The sequence below is a fragment of the Pimephales promelas genome, chromosome 11 (genome assembly GCF_988280905.1).
Source record: "Pimephales promelas chromosome 11, fPimPro1.hap1.1, whole genome shotgun sequence".
In the NCBI taxonomy this organism is placed as follows: domain Eukaryota; kingdom Metazoa; phylum Chordata; class Actinopteri; order Cypriniformes; family Leuciscidae; genus Pimephales; species Pimephales promelas.
The window spans coordinates 19,201,208-19,216,839 of NC_142779.1; the positions used below are offsets into that span (position 1 = coordinate 19,201,208).

Here is a 15,632-nt window from a genome sequence, read left to right on the forward strand (position 1 = left end):
GAGATTTGTTTTCATGATAATCGAATGTAAAGAGTTTTATCTCTAGTCGTGGTTTGACTTGTCGAGACTGTTTTACAAAGATGGCTTCTGTCTCTGGACTGTCTTTATAAAATATCTTCTAATTAAACAGTCTGTACACTTACTAATTTCTCAATGCTTTGTTTTGCATGTAGGGACCCTCATTATGTTACTGTGTTAGTGTGGGGCTATTTTGAGCCTTGTTAGTGGTATTAACTAGCGATTTCTTTTTACTTATTAAATGCCCCATATACTAGCGTTATAACCTAAAAAGAGACAGAACTCTTTACATTCGATTATCATGAAAACAAATCTCAGAGAACGGTCTATTAGGTACCAATGTGTTATTAGACCAAAGGTTCATTTTGAGTCGGAGTTCTCCTTTAAGTTGGTTTGATACGGTTTAGCTGGTCTCCGTGCCTGGTTACGATGGTGCTCCGTCATCTAGTTGATCGGTCAATTGGTTTAGCTGGTTGGCCAGCTAGTCTCCCAGCCTTACCAGCTGACAGGTATTTTTTAATTATGTGGTTTTGATGGTCTTGGCTAATTTAACTTTTCTCCCAGCTTGATTAAGCTGGTTTAGTTGGTCAACCAGCTGGTCTGACTTACCAGCTGACTAGTGGTCTTAAAGGGATACTCCACTTTTTTTTTGAAATAGGCTCATTTTATCACTCCCCCAGAGTTAAGCAGTTGAGTTTTACCATTTTCGAATCCATTCAGCCGATTTTCTGACATTTAGAAGAATATCAGTAACCAGACAGTTTCTGGTCTCATTGACTTCCATAGCAGTAAAAAAATATACTATGGAAGTCAATGAGACCAAAAACGGTCTGTTTACTGATATTCTTCTAAATATCAAAAAATCGGCTGAATACATTGGAAAACGGTAAAACTCAACTGTTTAACTCTGAGGGAGTGATAAAATGAGCCTATTTCCAAAAAAAGGAGTATCCCTTTAAAGGGTTAGTTCACCTAAAAAATTGAAATTCTGGCATCATTTACTCACCCTCAAGTTGTTCCAAACCTGTATGAATTTATTTCTTCAACTAAGCACAAAAATATATATTTTGAAGATCATGGGTAACCAACCAGTTGGTAGGCCCCATTAACTTTCATAGTATGGGGGGAAAATGCTATTGAAGTCAACTGTTTTGTTATATTGCTGAATGAAAACAATTTAATCAGATGACTTGAATAGCTCAGTTTGGAAGGGATTAATCATTGGAGTATTTTTTTATAGGGAGTGCATCTGCATAGAACATAATAAACACAAACAAAGATACTATTTAAATAAACAGTGTTTTATGTTTTTCAGGTAAGTCTAATAGTATTCAGGAACAGAAATGGAATAATCAAATGTAAAATAACACTGCGTACATCATCACTGTATACATTAAATATAATTAATCTTTGTTAAAGCTACAAACGTGATCTTCTCTTTGTCGTTTGATTTTCATTGACACTGCAGTGTATTAGGCTGTTGTCACTTTAAGACCTGATGTAAATCCAAAATATAAATATATAGACGTCCATTTTCTTTCTGAATTGTTTACATTCACTTATGATCTAACGGACCGTGTTTATGAGGGTACTCACAAAGATGGGCATTTTGACACAATTTTGCATTCAAGCAAAAAAAAAGGGTGAGAATGAGAAGTTAATTCTGTGTTTGCCTGCTGTCTTTATATGCACTTTTATCTGTTTTTTTTAAACATGCTTTAGTCTGATGATTTATCCATTGCTAAATATTTTTACTTTTAAAAATGCATTCAGAGACAACTGTGGCGTGTTTAATTGAATTGTGCTTGCTCTTTTTTTTCTGTAAGGTATGATAACCTTCCAGTCATAACTGCTTTTTTTTCTTTCCTATTCTATATCTTATATTTCTGCCATTGGGACAGCTCAAATATCTTGCAAACATTGTTAAATGTTTTGTGTTCTGCCACCTGTCTATTCTAACAAGGCACCGATATTGACTAAATGAGAAGCTCTGTGGCTTTCTCTACTGTCCTTGATTTAATGTTATGTCACTTCTGAGCTAAAACAATTGAATTGGATGCAACAGCATCCAGCAACCTTGAAGCAATCTTTCAGACAGTGATGCCTGAGCTAAAGCTTTTTATAGGCTTATCGAATCCTGGATGGCTGGATGATGTGATTAATTAGTGCAAAGGCAGAATCTCGGCGAGAGGAACATACTGTACGTCTCCTCTTCAGCCCTTAGATTCATCAGTCCTAAAAGCATCAGATGAGTAAACTGCATTTAGTCTCTTTCTGCATCAACATCATGTCACTTCATTATTTCTCTGTCAAAGCCGACATCTACTGGAAGTGTTTGTGCTCTCGCTTCTCTCTTCCTCTCTCTGTCTTTGTACTCTACCCATGGTTCAGTTTTCTTGTCTTAAGCGTTTACTCTTTTGTGACTAATTTCCACCCACACACCCATTCTGAGACGGTCTGTGTTGTTACTTTTTTCATGTCAGAATATGTTGTTGAGCTTCTTTATTCAGTTCTTGCAATATTTCTCACAGCTTTGTTTGCAGTTTATAGAAATCATGCTTTACAAATAAGTCATACTGTGTCGCCAAGTGAAGTTGCTAGTGAAGTTACTACCAGATTAGCATAATTAATTGTAGTCCATTGGTTCTCAGCTGGTTTTGCTCCAAGACAAAGTTTTTATATTGGATGTCAAGTGGTGGCTCAACACAATACTAAAATTGCTTATTCTTCAAAACAAACAAAAATTTCCCTAGAAGCATACATTAAATATTACGATGAACAAAATTCGCTCCAAAAAAGCAGCCAAATTGTACTAGTAGTTAAATTTACCAAAAATTGACTACTTCTACTTTTTACAATATTTGTCTTTAATATTTTTAATTTAATTATATTATTAATTAAAAACACTTTGAAAAACAAAACAAAACACTGTGCTCGATATTTTATTAGTAGTAAAAATTAAATTTGCAGTAAAATACTCATGGTTTGCTTTTGATGTCAACAATAAAAGGTCTGAGAAGATTTCTCCTCCATTTAAAAAGTTAATAAGCCTATATTTAATTTTGCATGATCATTTTGAGTTTAATTTTAATATTTGTATTTGTCATAGCAACCAGACAACCATTTTTGGGTTGTGCCACACCATTTGAGAACAACCTCTAGTCTTGAATGAAGCATGTATAACCAACGCAGTTTCATCCCAAGGCGTAAAAAAAAAAAAAAAAATATATATTTATACATAATTTAAAAATCAATCTACAATAATTGGAGAGATAATTAGCCTGGTAAAACCAGACCATTCTCAGATGTTACTTATGGTCTGGCAAAACATCGTAGAAAAATCATTTCCAGAGGGGCGTCACAAACGCCAAAACGGACCAATCAGAGCGATGAAGGAGATGATGTATGCAGAGCGGCGGAGAAACATCTCCGAGTGTTATTCTTTGCTCGGTTTTTAACAAAAAGGAAACGTTCAAATCGCTTAAAACAGATGCGATAGCTGATTCAAACGAGTGATGTTTGACGGCGGCATCCATCTTTGTAATGTAGACTACAAAATCTGCTTCAAAATCCCAGCGCTGTCGTCATCGTGTAAAGTCCGTCCCAACACTTCTGATTGGTTCCGCGATTTCGACAGATTGAAAATAGGCTTGAATGAGCTCTTTGCCAGACTAACTTTCAGAGCAAATCTAAATTTGCCGGAAGTTGTCTGAGTTTTCCCAGGCTAAGAGAGAATCGCAATGCATTGGTGAATTAATTTCTTCCTTTCCCCCTCCCCACCTCTAGCCCTTATGCTTCAGATGAGTTCACTAGTTCATTCTAGACTTGGAAAAGCGATAGCGAAGTAAGGAAGGTCACCACAAACAACACTGTGTAGGCAAAACAGGCTGGGACAGTTGCCATGGTTATACTTGCAACTTGCTGCACATTATAATGCATATTTATCATCTCTAAGGCTCCGTCTGATTGGACACACAAGCTCTTTCAGCATCACTAACTTGTATGTTTGCGTTCCATCGGCATCTGCTGCAAGATGGTTTACTCTACTGCACCAAAGAGACAACCAGGGAGCGGGATGCAAATGGCACAGATGGTCCTTTTACCTTTTATATCTTGGCGTAGTCAAATTTTTCCAGCATGGGCTTTTTATGCTTCCATAATTTGGCAGAACACAGGCTCTTTTCCTTCCATTCTGCTCGCAGGAACGTGTATCCCTCTCTTTTGGTGGAAAGGCAGAGAAAGGGAGCTCTACTAGCTCGACCTTTTCTAAGGTCTTACCTGCGGGCTTCTCACTTCCCTCTGGAATGGATGAGAACAGAGATTTTACAGTGTAAACTTTATCTCGCTCTTTTCCATTTCTTTGCTTCCTTCCTGCGTTCCTTTCTCTAGTTTCAGTTGACCCGAGACTGCCTTATAGACTGAGGCACTAAAGTCTCTGGCGATGTAGAGCAGACGTCACAGAAAGAAATATGTCCTAGTTTATTAGCATCTTTTTTGCTATTATTTTTGCTTTTCCAAAAAAAAAAAAAAAAAAAAAAGGTTACAAGTGACAGGTCTCCCTGCCTGATTTAGTTTTTCTGGTTGAATTACACTCTAAAAAATGCTGGGTTGTTTTAACCCAACTTTGGGTCAAATATGGACTAACCCAACCATTGGGTTAAATTTTTACATTACATTTTTAACCCAACATTTCGGGTTTGTCCATATTTGACCCAAAATTGGGTTAAAACAACCCAGCATTTTTTAGAGTGTAGACGAGATTTTTACATCTACTGACAACATGATAGATGGATAGGTGTGTGTGTGTATATATATATATATATATATATATATATATATATGTAAATATAATATAATATATATATATATATATATATATATATATATATATATATATATATATATATATATATATATATATATATATATATGAAGAGTTCAGATGCAAAAGCCTCTAAATGCCATTTGAAATTTTGGTCCCACTTTATATTAAGTGGCTTTAAGTACTATGTACTTACATTGAAATTAATAATTTGATACAATGGACTTATTGTGTACATACATGCTTTTACATTGTACTTATATTTTGAAAATACCTGCATGTAATTACAGCTGTAATTAATAAATGTAATTACATTTGTAATTACACAGTTGACCCTTCCCTTACACCTTAACCCACCCTTAAACCGACCTATACAACCACACCTAACCCTAACCCTACCCATATCACTCCTCAATAGCAACAAAATTGTTTTACAATACAACCTGAACAAATTAAGTACATTGTACTTATTTTTCGATGTAAGTACATAGTACTTAAAGCCACTTAATATAAAGTGGGACCGAGGCTTTTGCATCTGAACTCTTCATATATATATATATATATATATATATATATATGTGTGTATAATATTGCTAGAAATATATATATCAACAACATTTTTGAATTTTTTAATATACATTTTTTAACTTAAAAGCATACTTTACTTGAAGCCTATGGGACATGACATCTCAAATAATGTGAAAAGAAATGTGGGTGCTATTTGTGATCAGCAGACCTCTTTCTTCATTTTATTTTTTATCTTTTTAAAATACATTTTAATAGTGAATAGTCAGAAATATACATTATTATCAATGATATGCAATTATTACATAATAATAATAATAATAACTATAATAATAATAATTATTATTATTATTATTTAGTAGGGTTGTGCCGATAGACGATAGTATCGTGTATCGACGATAGTCTGACATATCGCCGATGGCAGATGCCTTTGACGATATCAATACGATAATTGGCTCGTTTTACCATAATGTATTAAATTATTATTATTAGGCCTATTATTATTATTATTATAAAGCTAGTATTGTTATTAAATGAATATTAGGAACTACAATTAATTTGCCTTGCCTAAATTTACAACGACATCATCTCATAACAATTGCAACAACACACGCACTAATGAGGACTCCTCTAAGAGAATGTTTTTAAAACAGACTAAAAAACATCCCACATCAAAATTTAATTGCAAGGCGATCCATTCACAAATTATCAAGTGTGCTCGTTTTAACAGACGCAAAATTCAATTTCCTACAGATCCAAGATGAAAACGGCATCGTTGTTCGTCAGTATTTGTTTCCGTAAAGCATTAACAAAACGTTTAATGACACTAACACTAAAAACAATACAATTACTAAATAGTATTAATAATAATATCACTAAAATAGTATTATAGTTACCGTTATCATCGTCGTCTCTGAGGGAACGCGGCGTTAATGCAGATGCCGAAAGCAGTCCGTTTTTTACTTTCACTTTCAGAGATTGAGCGCGTTTACATGCGACGACGTTCTTAACCTGATTATGTTGAATAAACTTGACAATGCATGTGGTCATGTAAACGTTTCCTTTATCAGAGTCAAGTCATAAGTATAAGTATAAACCGATCGACTCAGCTAGACGTTTGGCCCTTGCTCTTCTATCGGCATTTAAAACACATTAACCCGCGTACTTCGTGCTTACTGTGCGCATGTGAAGTGCGCAGAGAGCGCACTGGTAGGGGGGCACATATCGCAAACTCCGACTTTTTCTGACCCAAGAAATTATTAAAACGTGTTTTCATCTCGTGCAGAAATAGACCCTAGTCAAAATGCTGCATGTAACGGCATGAGGATAGGCTAATGTGTCCGTAAATTTCCCGTTGACAAACAAGGATTAGGATCTCTTTTTTTTACCTCACTAGGAAATAACCTGATCCTATTAATAAACACTCCACCTTTGCTAGCAAAATAGAAAAAAGATTCTCGTATATAAAACGAAGTAGGCTAATAAAACAAGCAAATTAATGAGTAGGCTCAATAATCAAGTTAATAATCAAATAAGTTAGCCCCGCCCCCTCACGATAATATCGTGTATCGCCGATCTCACAGGCTGACGATAGGACGATATGAAAATGGAGCATATCGCCCAACACTATTATTTAGTAATAACTATATTAACATAGGTCTATATTTTACTTTGCTTTTAAGTGTGCTATATATTATTTATTTAAATATATGTGTATTTTTGTTAGTAGTTTAGTTTAAAATTTATTTAAGTGTACTGTTAATATTTGTTTTTCTTGAGAAATGCATGGACAACACTTTTTTTTTCTTTTTTTTCTTTTTTTCTTTTTTTGTCCCTGGTGGCGCCATTAATAGTTGTTAATAATATAAAGGTATAACTCCTAGCTCTAGTTTGTAGGCTTCGTTCTTTCACAAAATCTTTTAGCTGTTTGCAGTTAGTGTAACTGTAGTAAAACCATGGTACGTTTTGTAAGGAACTTTTGAGGGTGCCCTTTTTCTGTTTAGCTAGATTCATTCATTTATTCATGAATAAATTCAATTTGCAAATATGAGTAGAAGGCCATTGTCCCTGTCCCAGATGATGAAAAGATAACAGATTAAATTAGATCTGTTCCTCTTCAGCATGTTTTATATATATATATATATATATATATATATATATATATATAAATACCTGTTTGCATTTCAAAGTCTTTCATTGTCGATTAAAAGTAAAATTGGACAAATAAATGGCAGGATTTGTTTGGTCAAGATGGACCTAGAAGTTCTGGAAGAGGAGATCAGTTAAAGTACCTAGTGAGCTAAACTACTCCACATCAAGTACTCATTTCTCAAAGGCATTGGTGCGCGCTACAATCCGTCAAGGTCACCGGAAGGCAAATTATATTGCCTTAGCTAATGTTGAAATTAAACATAAAAGAGAAGGGAGAAAAACAAAGCTTGGATAAAATGCTTCCTTGTGTTTGGACTGAGACGCTGAACGCCGTGATGAACAACCCACCATTGGCCTCTGGAAAGTGTGTGTAAATAATGAGCTGAATACAGACTAGCTCGCCTCTTTTTTCTTATATGCATACTTTATTTGAAGCCAATGGGGACATGACATCTCAAAAAGTGCCCTTTTGGATTCATGTTCTCATCATTTGATTCTCTCTTGCCATAGACAAGAAAATTGGGTGCCATTAGTGATCAGCAGACCTCTTTCTTCTATTTTTCATGTGTTCTCACTTTTTTTTTTTTTGCTTAGATAAAACTAAGACTTGTGTATCTCAGAGGCAAATGGGACACTTGTAGGATCAGGCTGTCACATGTGGCACACATTACTGAAGACTGGCCCTGGGATTATTAATAAATGACAGTAATTATCTTCCCACCAGAGCGGAAAAGGGCACTAAATAAAACTAGGTGTTACCTCAATCTGACAATGAAACCAGTGATTTATTTAGGACAATAGCTATTTTTTTTTTCTTCTTGTGGTTTGATCCCGTTTCTGTAAATCATGTCTTACGAAAAGGTATACATTTGGGGGCAGATCAATAAATACTCACTGTTTCAAAACTATAGCTACAACAAATGAAAAAGTCATGTCCAATTTTACATCTTCATTGATAACAAAATTCCATAAACACCAAATTATAAAGACAACTATAGTAGATGATAGAATGAAAAAGAAATAATTAACACAAGTTAACAATTATATAAACCATATGAAAAAGGGACCAATTTATTTTCATTTAAGTTGCATAAACGTGAGCTCGATATTCGCTTTAATTACATGAGGTTGTTAATTGATTAAGATTAACTTGTACTATCCCTTTAAGTTAAACTAAGTTAATTATATAAATTCCACATATGTTTTTATACAGCTGCCTATGAATAATATACAGAACAGTAAGTTACTAAATAAACCTCTAAACCTCTCCTTCATGTTTATTAAAGCTAACATCGAGTTTACGATTATGCAACTCAAATATTAGCTTTATATTAATTCCTTTGTATTATTCCTTTTTCATTCTATCACCTAGTATAGTTGTCTTATAAATTTGGTGTTTATGGCATTTTGTAATCAATGAAGATGTAAAATTGGACATTACTTTTTCATTTGTTGTGGCTGTAGTTTTGAAACAGTTATCGATTGGTCCCATTCACTTCCAGAATCAACATTATGCCACAAAACTTGTATTCAGCCTGGAATATTCCTTTAAAAGTTAAACACAGAGTAAAAGTTTATACAGTGTGAGTTTGTATGTATTGGCTAGAGTTTCTGCATACATTTCCATTTAAACAAAACCCTTTTCTACTTTTATATTCATCATATCCCTAAAGCAACCCTTTTGTCTCTCAACAAAAAGGACAAAGATTATTTGCAAAAATATCAAATATTAATGCAACCGTTGATGGTGCTTGAATATCACTTCAAAACACTTTAGCAGTGTGGTTATAAATACACCGGCTAATCAACAGAACGGAACCATTAGATGAAGCATTGTTATGAATTATTGAATCATTATTTTTTGTGTGTTCTCTCTTTTTCATTTTGAAGAAACAAAAGCACAGTCTGCAGTGTGCTTTGTTAGCTATATATATATATATGGCACATATATAGCGACAATATATGGCACACACTCTTAACTAGTGAGAGAAAAAAAAACACGTTTGGATATATGACCGATTATACGCTTTTCTGCATCACATCTACTATGATCAGTTGGAAATATGCATACATGTGTCTTGAAAATGAATGCACACTATCCAGTGCTCTTCATTTATTCACTGCAGGGGCTGATTTCAGCATCCCAATATGGTGTGGGCTACTTGAAGGAATGGAGGAGGAAGCCGATTTTATCCTCCTCCTCTTCTTTTTCTTCTCTGTCTGTTCTCCTCAAAACCAGCAGGATCTCATCTTTATTAATGCGCTTGTACGTAAACAGAACTGTGCAGTATTTAGCATCAGCTGTCACTGTGGAGCCTCTGCACATTAATTGTTAAAGCCAAAGAAGACTGCCTGGGAAAAGTTAACGTCCCTGAGGAACGTTTAAAACAGATGAGAAAAAGAACGGATGGAGGAGAACGGAGGAGGAAGAGTGAGGCTGATCTCGTCTGAAATCACCCACTCTCTCTTTGCTTTTTTGTTTTTCTCCCTGAGGCGGCCACAGATTGACAGTTCAAAATCCTTTCCATGTCATTTACGGTTCTCGCTTTCATTCTCATTTTCTTTAAGTAAAAACCTAAATGTACGCTTTTAATAATGCATTCTTTGCTATTGTTGAAATTCACTGAAACTTAAGTACACATAATCAAAGGATTCAGGGTCACATGTGTTTTCTGTTTTAATTCGTGCTGGATCGTACGATAATTGTGGATCCGAGTCTGCTGTGGTCAAAAATGTAATCGATGATCATTAATGATGGAAATAATTGACAAATTTCATTATTTAGAATGTAGAAAACCTAAGATGTTGGGGAACAGAATGAGTGATTAAATATCTTGATATACTTGATGCATATCAGTGTTTTTTTTTTTTTTTTAAATACAAGTATTCAATTTGGCAACCTTTTGAAGCAAGTGGGCATTGGACAATGTTGAAATCAAATAAATAAGATTTCCAATCTTCCAAAACAAATGTTTTCATTTTATATACCATTTATACAAGGTATTTAATATGTTTGTTTAAAATAAGTTAAAATAAATACCCTATTGCAGGACCATGGGGGGCCCTATTTAACAAATCTGGGGTTTCAGAGGGGGCAAAAGACGTCCCTGCAGATGTTGTGTTTCAAACACCCGACTATTAGTGGGTGTCAGAGGCACAGTGTGATGGATGGACAGAAATGATTTAAGTGAGTGTTGACCAAGGCTAAAACAAGCCTCAGAGTTGGAGTGAGGAACACAGCCTGTTTGGTCTGTCTCAACTTTGACCACAAACACGCAAGGTTCACTGGCTCAACGATTAGCTCATGCAGTTTCAGACAGGCTGCTCATGGGGCAAATGTTTTATTATCTTTCAAATGCACACTGAATGCCTTTGAAATTAAGGCAGTAAAAGTTTTATAGCTTTCAGCCTGATATCTGAGAGCGAACTTGAAAGAAACAAAAAGTTAAAATAGATTAGGGGGGAGTACTCTATTCTATAGTTTTTACTTAAGTTGTCCTTTAGGCAAGGAAAAAGAATTGATGTAGAACATAGAGCCATAGAATTATAACATAGATCTATATACGTATTTGTGGATACACACACACACACACACACACACACACACACACACACACACACACACACACACACACACACATATATATATATATATATATATATATATACTATACAGTATATGCAAATACTGTATGTACAACTGTATGTATATAAAGTGCCCAATGCTGGTGGATTTCAGCAATTGTGTCACTCCTACTAGCCACTTGAATAATACTTTTTTTAAGTTGTAGACTTTTAAAAAGGCATCTGAAAAAAAGTACATGTAATGTTGCAAAAATTTCGATACATATCGTTACCGAAATATCTGAAACTCTTCCAATACTCATTTTCCGCAGGATAGATACACAATAGCAGCTGCAATTTCTTGCTCTCTCATCTCTCCGACAGCCAGTTGTCACACAAACCCACCTTCCCTCACTCAATGGCTTAATTTGCTCTAGATGAATATTGTTTTTGTTTTACAGGACTTACATTTCAGCATGGGATTGTGGGTATTTTGTCCTCACACCCAAATTGTGTGCACATTTAAGTACTACCTCTTAGTTCCGAATTGAGTTCTTTTTCACTGCTTGTTGTGCGTAAACTGTCAATTACACACAAAATGATCTTGGCGAGTATTAATGTAAACAGTCAGTTATGTTTGAAGTGAAGTGATTGTTGCACCAGGTCTTAAAGGAACAGCAGCCTTATATATATGTATATATATATATATATATATATATATATATATATATATATATGTATATATATATATATATATATATATGGCAGATTTTAGTCATGGCCTCAATGTCAAAATTATGGCCAGTGAAAATTCTGAGTGGCTATTAACTTTGGAAAACCGCAGTAGTTCTGTTAAACAATAGTTTGATGTTTGATGTATATTTTCAGACTTGGATTTGTTGGTTATGTATTGATCAGATGTGTAAAATTAGTCAAATTTACTGATACAAACAAAAACAACATTACTTTTCTCATCTAATTCATGTGATGAGGTCAGTCGAAATGTATATTCATGTGACAACAATGTTACATGTACATTTTGCAGGTTTTTTTCTCTCTCCCTGTGTAAACAGCGCAGACAGAAAAAAGACCTTGATTGTGAGTAGGCCCGGTGTTTCAGTAATGTCATGGCCTCAACAAGTTAATGGGTAATTATCTCAAATATGGGCGGTCTTGAGTCTTGACTGAACTGGTTGTTCTTTCTCTACGATGAGAAATTCTCAGTGACTCATGAACTCTTTCTTTCTCTCCACATGTAAGCTGTCTAATATACATGATTCATTCTACATTTTTGTTAAATTGAGCTTCGTATATTTTTAGACTAGACTACCAGTTCGGGTTGCTGTTTGTAAAATGACTACCATCTCAGTTTGCTGTCTTAAATATCAATTAACATTTAACTCGCTGCACACAAAATTCGATAATTACAGAAGAAAGGTAAATTACGTTGCATCAGGCGCACCACAGAGTTTATTTGCTAGTTTTGAAGGTCATCTAATCATCATCTCCATCAGCGTCAAACTCTCACCCCAAACCAGATGCCAGGACTCTCAATATTTACTGTAAACACACCTGGAGCAATAATCCTAATCATTAGCACATGTCTTAGCGAGTGTGATGAATTCCAGGTGAGTTAGCAATGAGAAATCACTCTTATGCCCCGTTTCATCCAAGGACCGTCTGTTCGCCTCTCTTTACCCTGAAAATGAAAATTAATTACACCAAAGTACCCACTATTGATAAGTGACACATAGTTCATTTAGATTAAATTATCCCTCCGAATCATTATCGGTTCACTGGGTTGCATTTGTCACTGGCAGCTCCATCCTTTCCCCTGATTGGACGCCTTTGACACTCCTGCAGAGATGATTGTCCACTTTAATTTGGTTATTGGTGGTCTGCCTACGGCTCTCTCCTCTGTGAATTTGTTACACTGGCCTTTCTTTTTTGACATCCTCTTAGCACAACAGTTTATTTTGGACCGAAACTTTCTGCACTGACCCTCTCTTTATGCATTGTTATTTACTCTTTAGTGTATATTGGTGTATTTTATGTGGACTAAGTTTGTAAATGAGCTCTATTGGTTGAAGAAAAACAGAGGGAATCCCTTCATGTGGATGTTAGAATTCAGAGAGCAATTTCTCCATTTGTTGAAGTGGCCCAAGGTGCATTGTGTGATCTTCCTGAATCAAAATTTCTCACTTCATGCTTTAGTCAGAGTTTCGCCTCAGGTTCTTTTTTTTTTTTTTCTCAGCTACTCACGGTTTAGAATTATTTGATAGCTCAGCGCTGAATGCGTATATTTGCATTATGCAACTGTGGAAAAATTCTTTGTTGCTGAAAAATGTAAAATAATATTCCTCTGCTAGTTCTGAACAGACAAGTTTAAATTTTTTATGATGTAGATGTTATTATCAATGTTTTTTTGGTTATAACAAATTGTTTTATTTATTTATTTTTTTTAATCTCAAAAAGCACAGGTATTAGACAATTTTTTGTCCTCTGAGAAGTTACCAGAAACAAGGTTTGTTTCACGACGCAAGTTCGTTTCATGATGCTACTTAAAGAGAACAATGGAATTCAAATACATGTTTCTCTTTTTTTTAAACCCTGAATCTCATAGTGTAAAATGAGGAGGTACACTTTTCTTTAATTCTTTTTCTTTTTTTTTTTTCCTTTTTTAGTGCTCATATGTTTTTCAGGCGACTTTATGAAATGGCGATGTGGGCCCCCCATAATTCAACAGCCACTTGCAGAACAGAAAAGAACATGTAGGCTGGTGGCTCTGGAAGCAGCAAGTGGGCACATCGTAAATGTCACCTATATACACAAAGTTGTTTCAAACTTTATTGGAAAACAAGAGTCCAGCGGTTCAGAGCCTTGCAACCATCATATCCTGTTATCAGAGCCAAGGTGTGCAAGTCTAAATTGAATTCACCTTTGGCTAAGCCCCGCCCCCCTTAGTTACTGTTGCTACTTCAAACTTCATCTGGGCTCTGGTTTGGTATCAACATGGCTTATGCTGTGATAGTTCTTGCTGCTGAAATGTTATCAAACTTTTATAAAGCAGCAAATAAAGTGTCCGATAGAAGTAGGCAAAAGGGGCTGCAATATGCGTTCGAATGCTATATTCAAGACATACAGGTGAAACGCAAGAAACAATAAGGCATTCAAATAGAGGCAAAAGCATAACGTTACCGGTCACAGTCAAAAAATGAACCACCACATTTCCTACTAATCGAGATGGAGGCTGGGACTAACAATATCAGAGAGCAACACTGTTCATTCAAAGCTGAGAAGGTCTCTACTCACTTCTATAATCGTCATTACAAAGCAAACGGACTACACGAGTATAACGTTGGACTTAACTTCACAGTAAGGTTAGAAGCTGATCTTTGAGGGGTTTAGCTGACTGTGGACGTCCACACAGTTTAATCCAAATACGACACTTGTCAGGATTTGACTTCGGTTTTGGGAAGGGACAAAACGGACACCCTCCTCCAACCTCTCTGGGAAATGCGTATCTGTGTTACAAATGCCCCAGGCACAACGTTTAACCATATTTTTGATAAAACTACGACGGTAATAGCCTGCCGAGACCAAAAATATGAGACACCCTGTGTTGAAAGTCAATGGAGCGCTGTGAAAAATTGTTCAACCACTGTGGGAGCTCGTTCTTGGCTGCGCTGTGATTGGTCAATCTACATTCTAGGGCGTGGCTTAGCCAAAGGCGAATTGTCAGTGTTCTATTAATTGCAATTTATTTCCTGAATTTGAATTGTTAACATCAATTCAGATAGTTAGATCATTGAAGGCTTGATTTTGTCATTATGGGAAGTCTAAATGGATCTTTAAAGAAATATATTTATTAATGTGCTCAAACAATCTGCTGTATCAAGAGAGAAACATTTTTTCAGTTCCAACATTTCTAGTCAAAAGCTGCTCTATTGCCTTATTGAATGTAATTACAGAGCAGTCACCAAAACTGCCAGAATGCTCTGTTAATTGTTTAGCTGTAATTTTCTAGACTTCTCTCTTCCCTCCCCCTCTTCGTCCACTGCCACTTCGGAATATTTGTGTTTCTTTTGTTGGCTGGACCTGTCAGTCGCACCAATGCCTCCGGGGGGTTGGTATAATTTGGTAATTTTGCCTAAACGGTGATACAGTGATTATGTGGCATCAGCTGCAGGCCTGTCAGAAAGACGTTCAATGCTCATCCATCACCACAAACGTGTTACCGGGGAAAAAAAGCACTTCGATAGACTGCAGTGTAGGAGGGAAAATGCAACAGAGGGCAGGTTGGATTGGGGGTGTAATGGGGTACCTGTGAGTGTCTAAGGGTCACAGTTTGGCCAGCAGAGAGGCACTAGTGCTTTTTAATAAAAGGGATGCATCAGTGGTGAAAGGGATTCTGGGAAGGTCAGCTTTCAAAAGAGGAATGCAGAGAGGGCGGTGGAGTACTACAGGTCTGTCTGTTCAGCCCACATGCTCGCACAGGGCTCGATCTGTCCATTTAGCCATCCTCCATTACTCATTGCACCATCATCACTCC

The 15,632-nt window shown here is 35.7% G+C and overlaps 1 protein-coding gene across 4 annotated transcripts in view; it reads left to right on the forward strand.

The window, feature by feature from the left end:
* Window positions 1-15,632, forward strand: part of macrod2 (mono-ADP ribosylhydrolase 2) — a 618,043-nt gene that overhangs the window by 206,798 nt on the left and 395,613 nt on the right. The gene's annotated exons all lie outside the window — the stretch shown is intronic.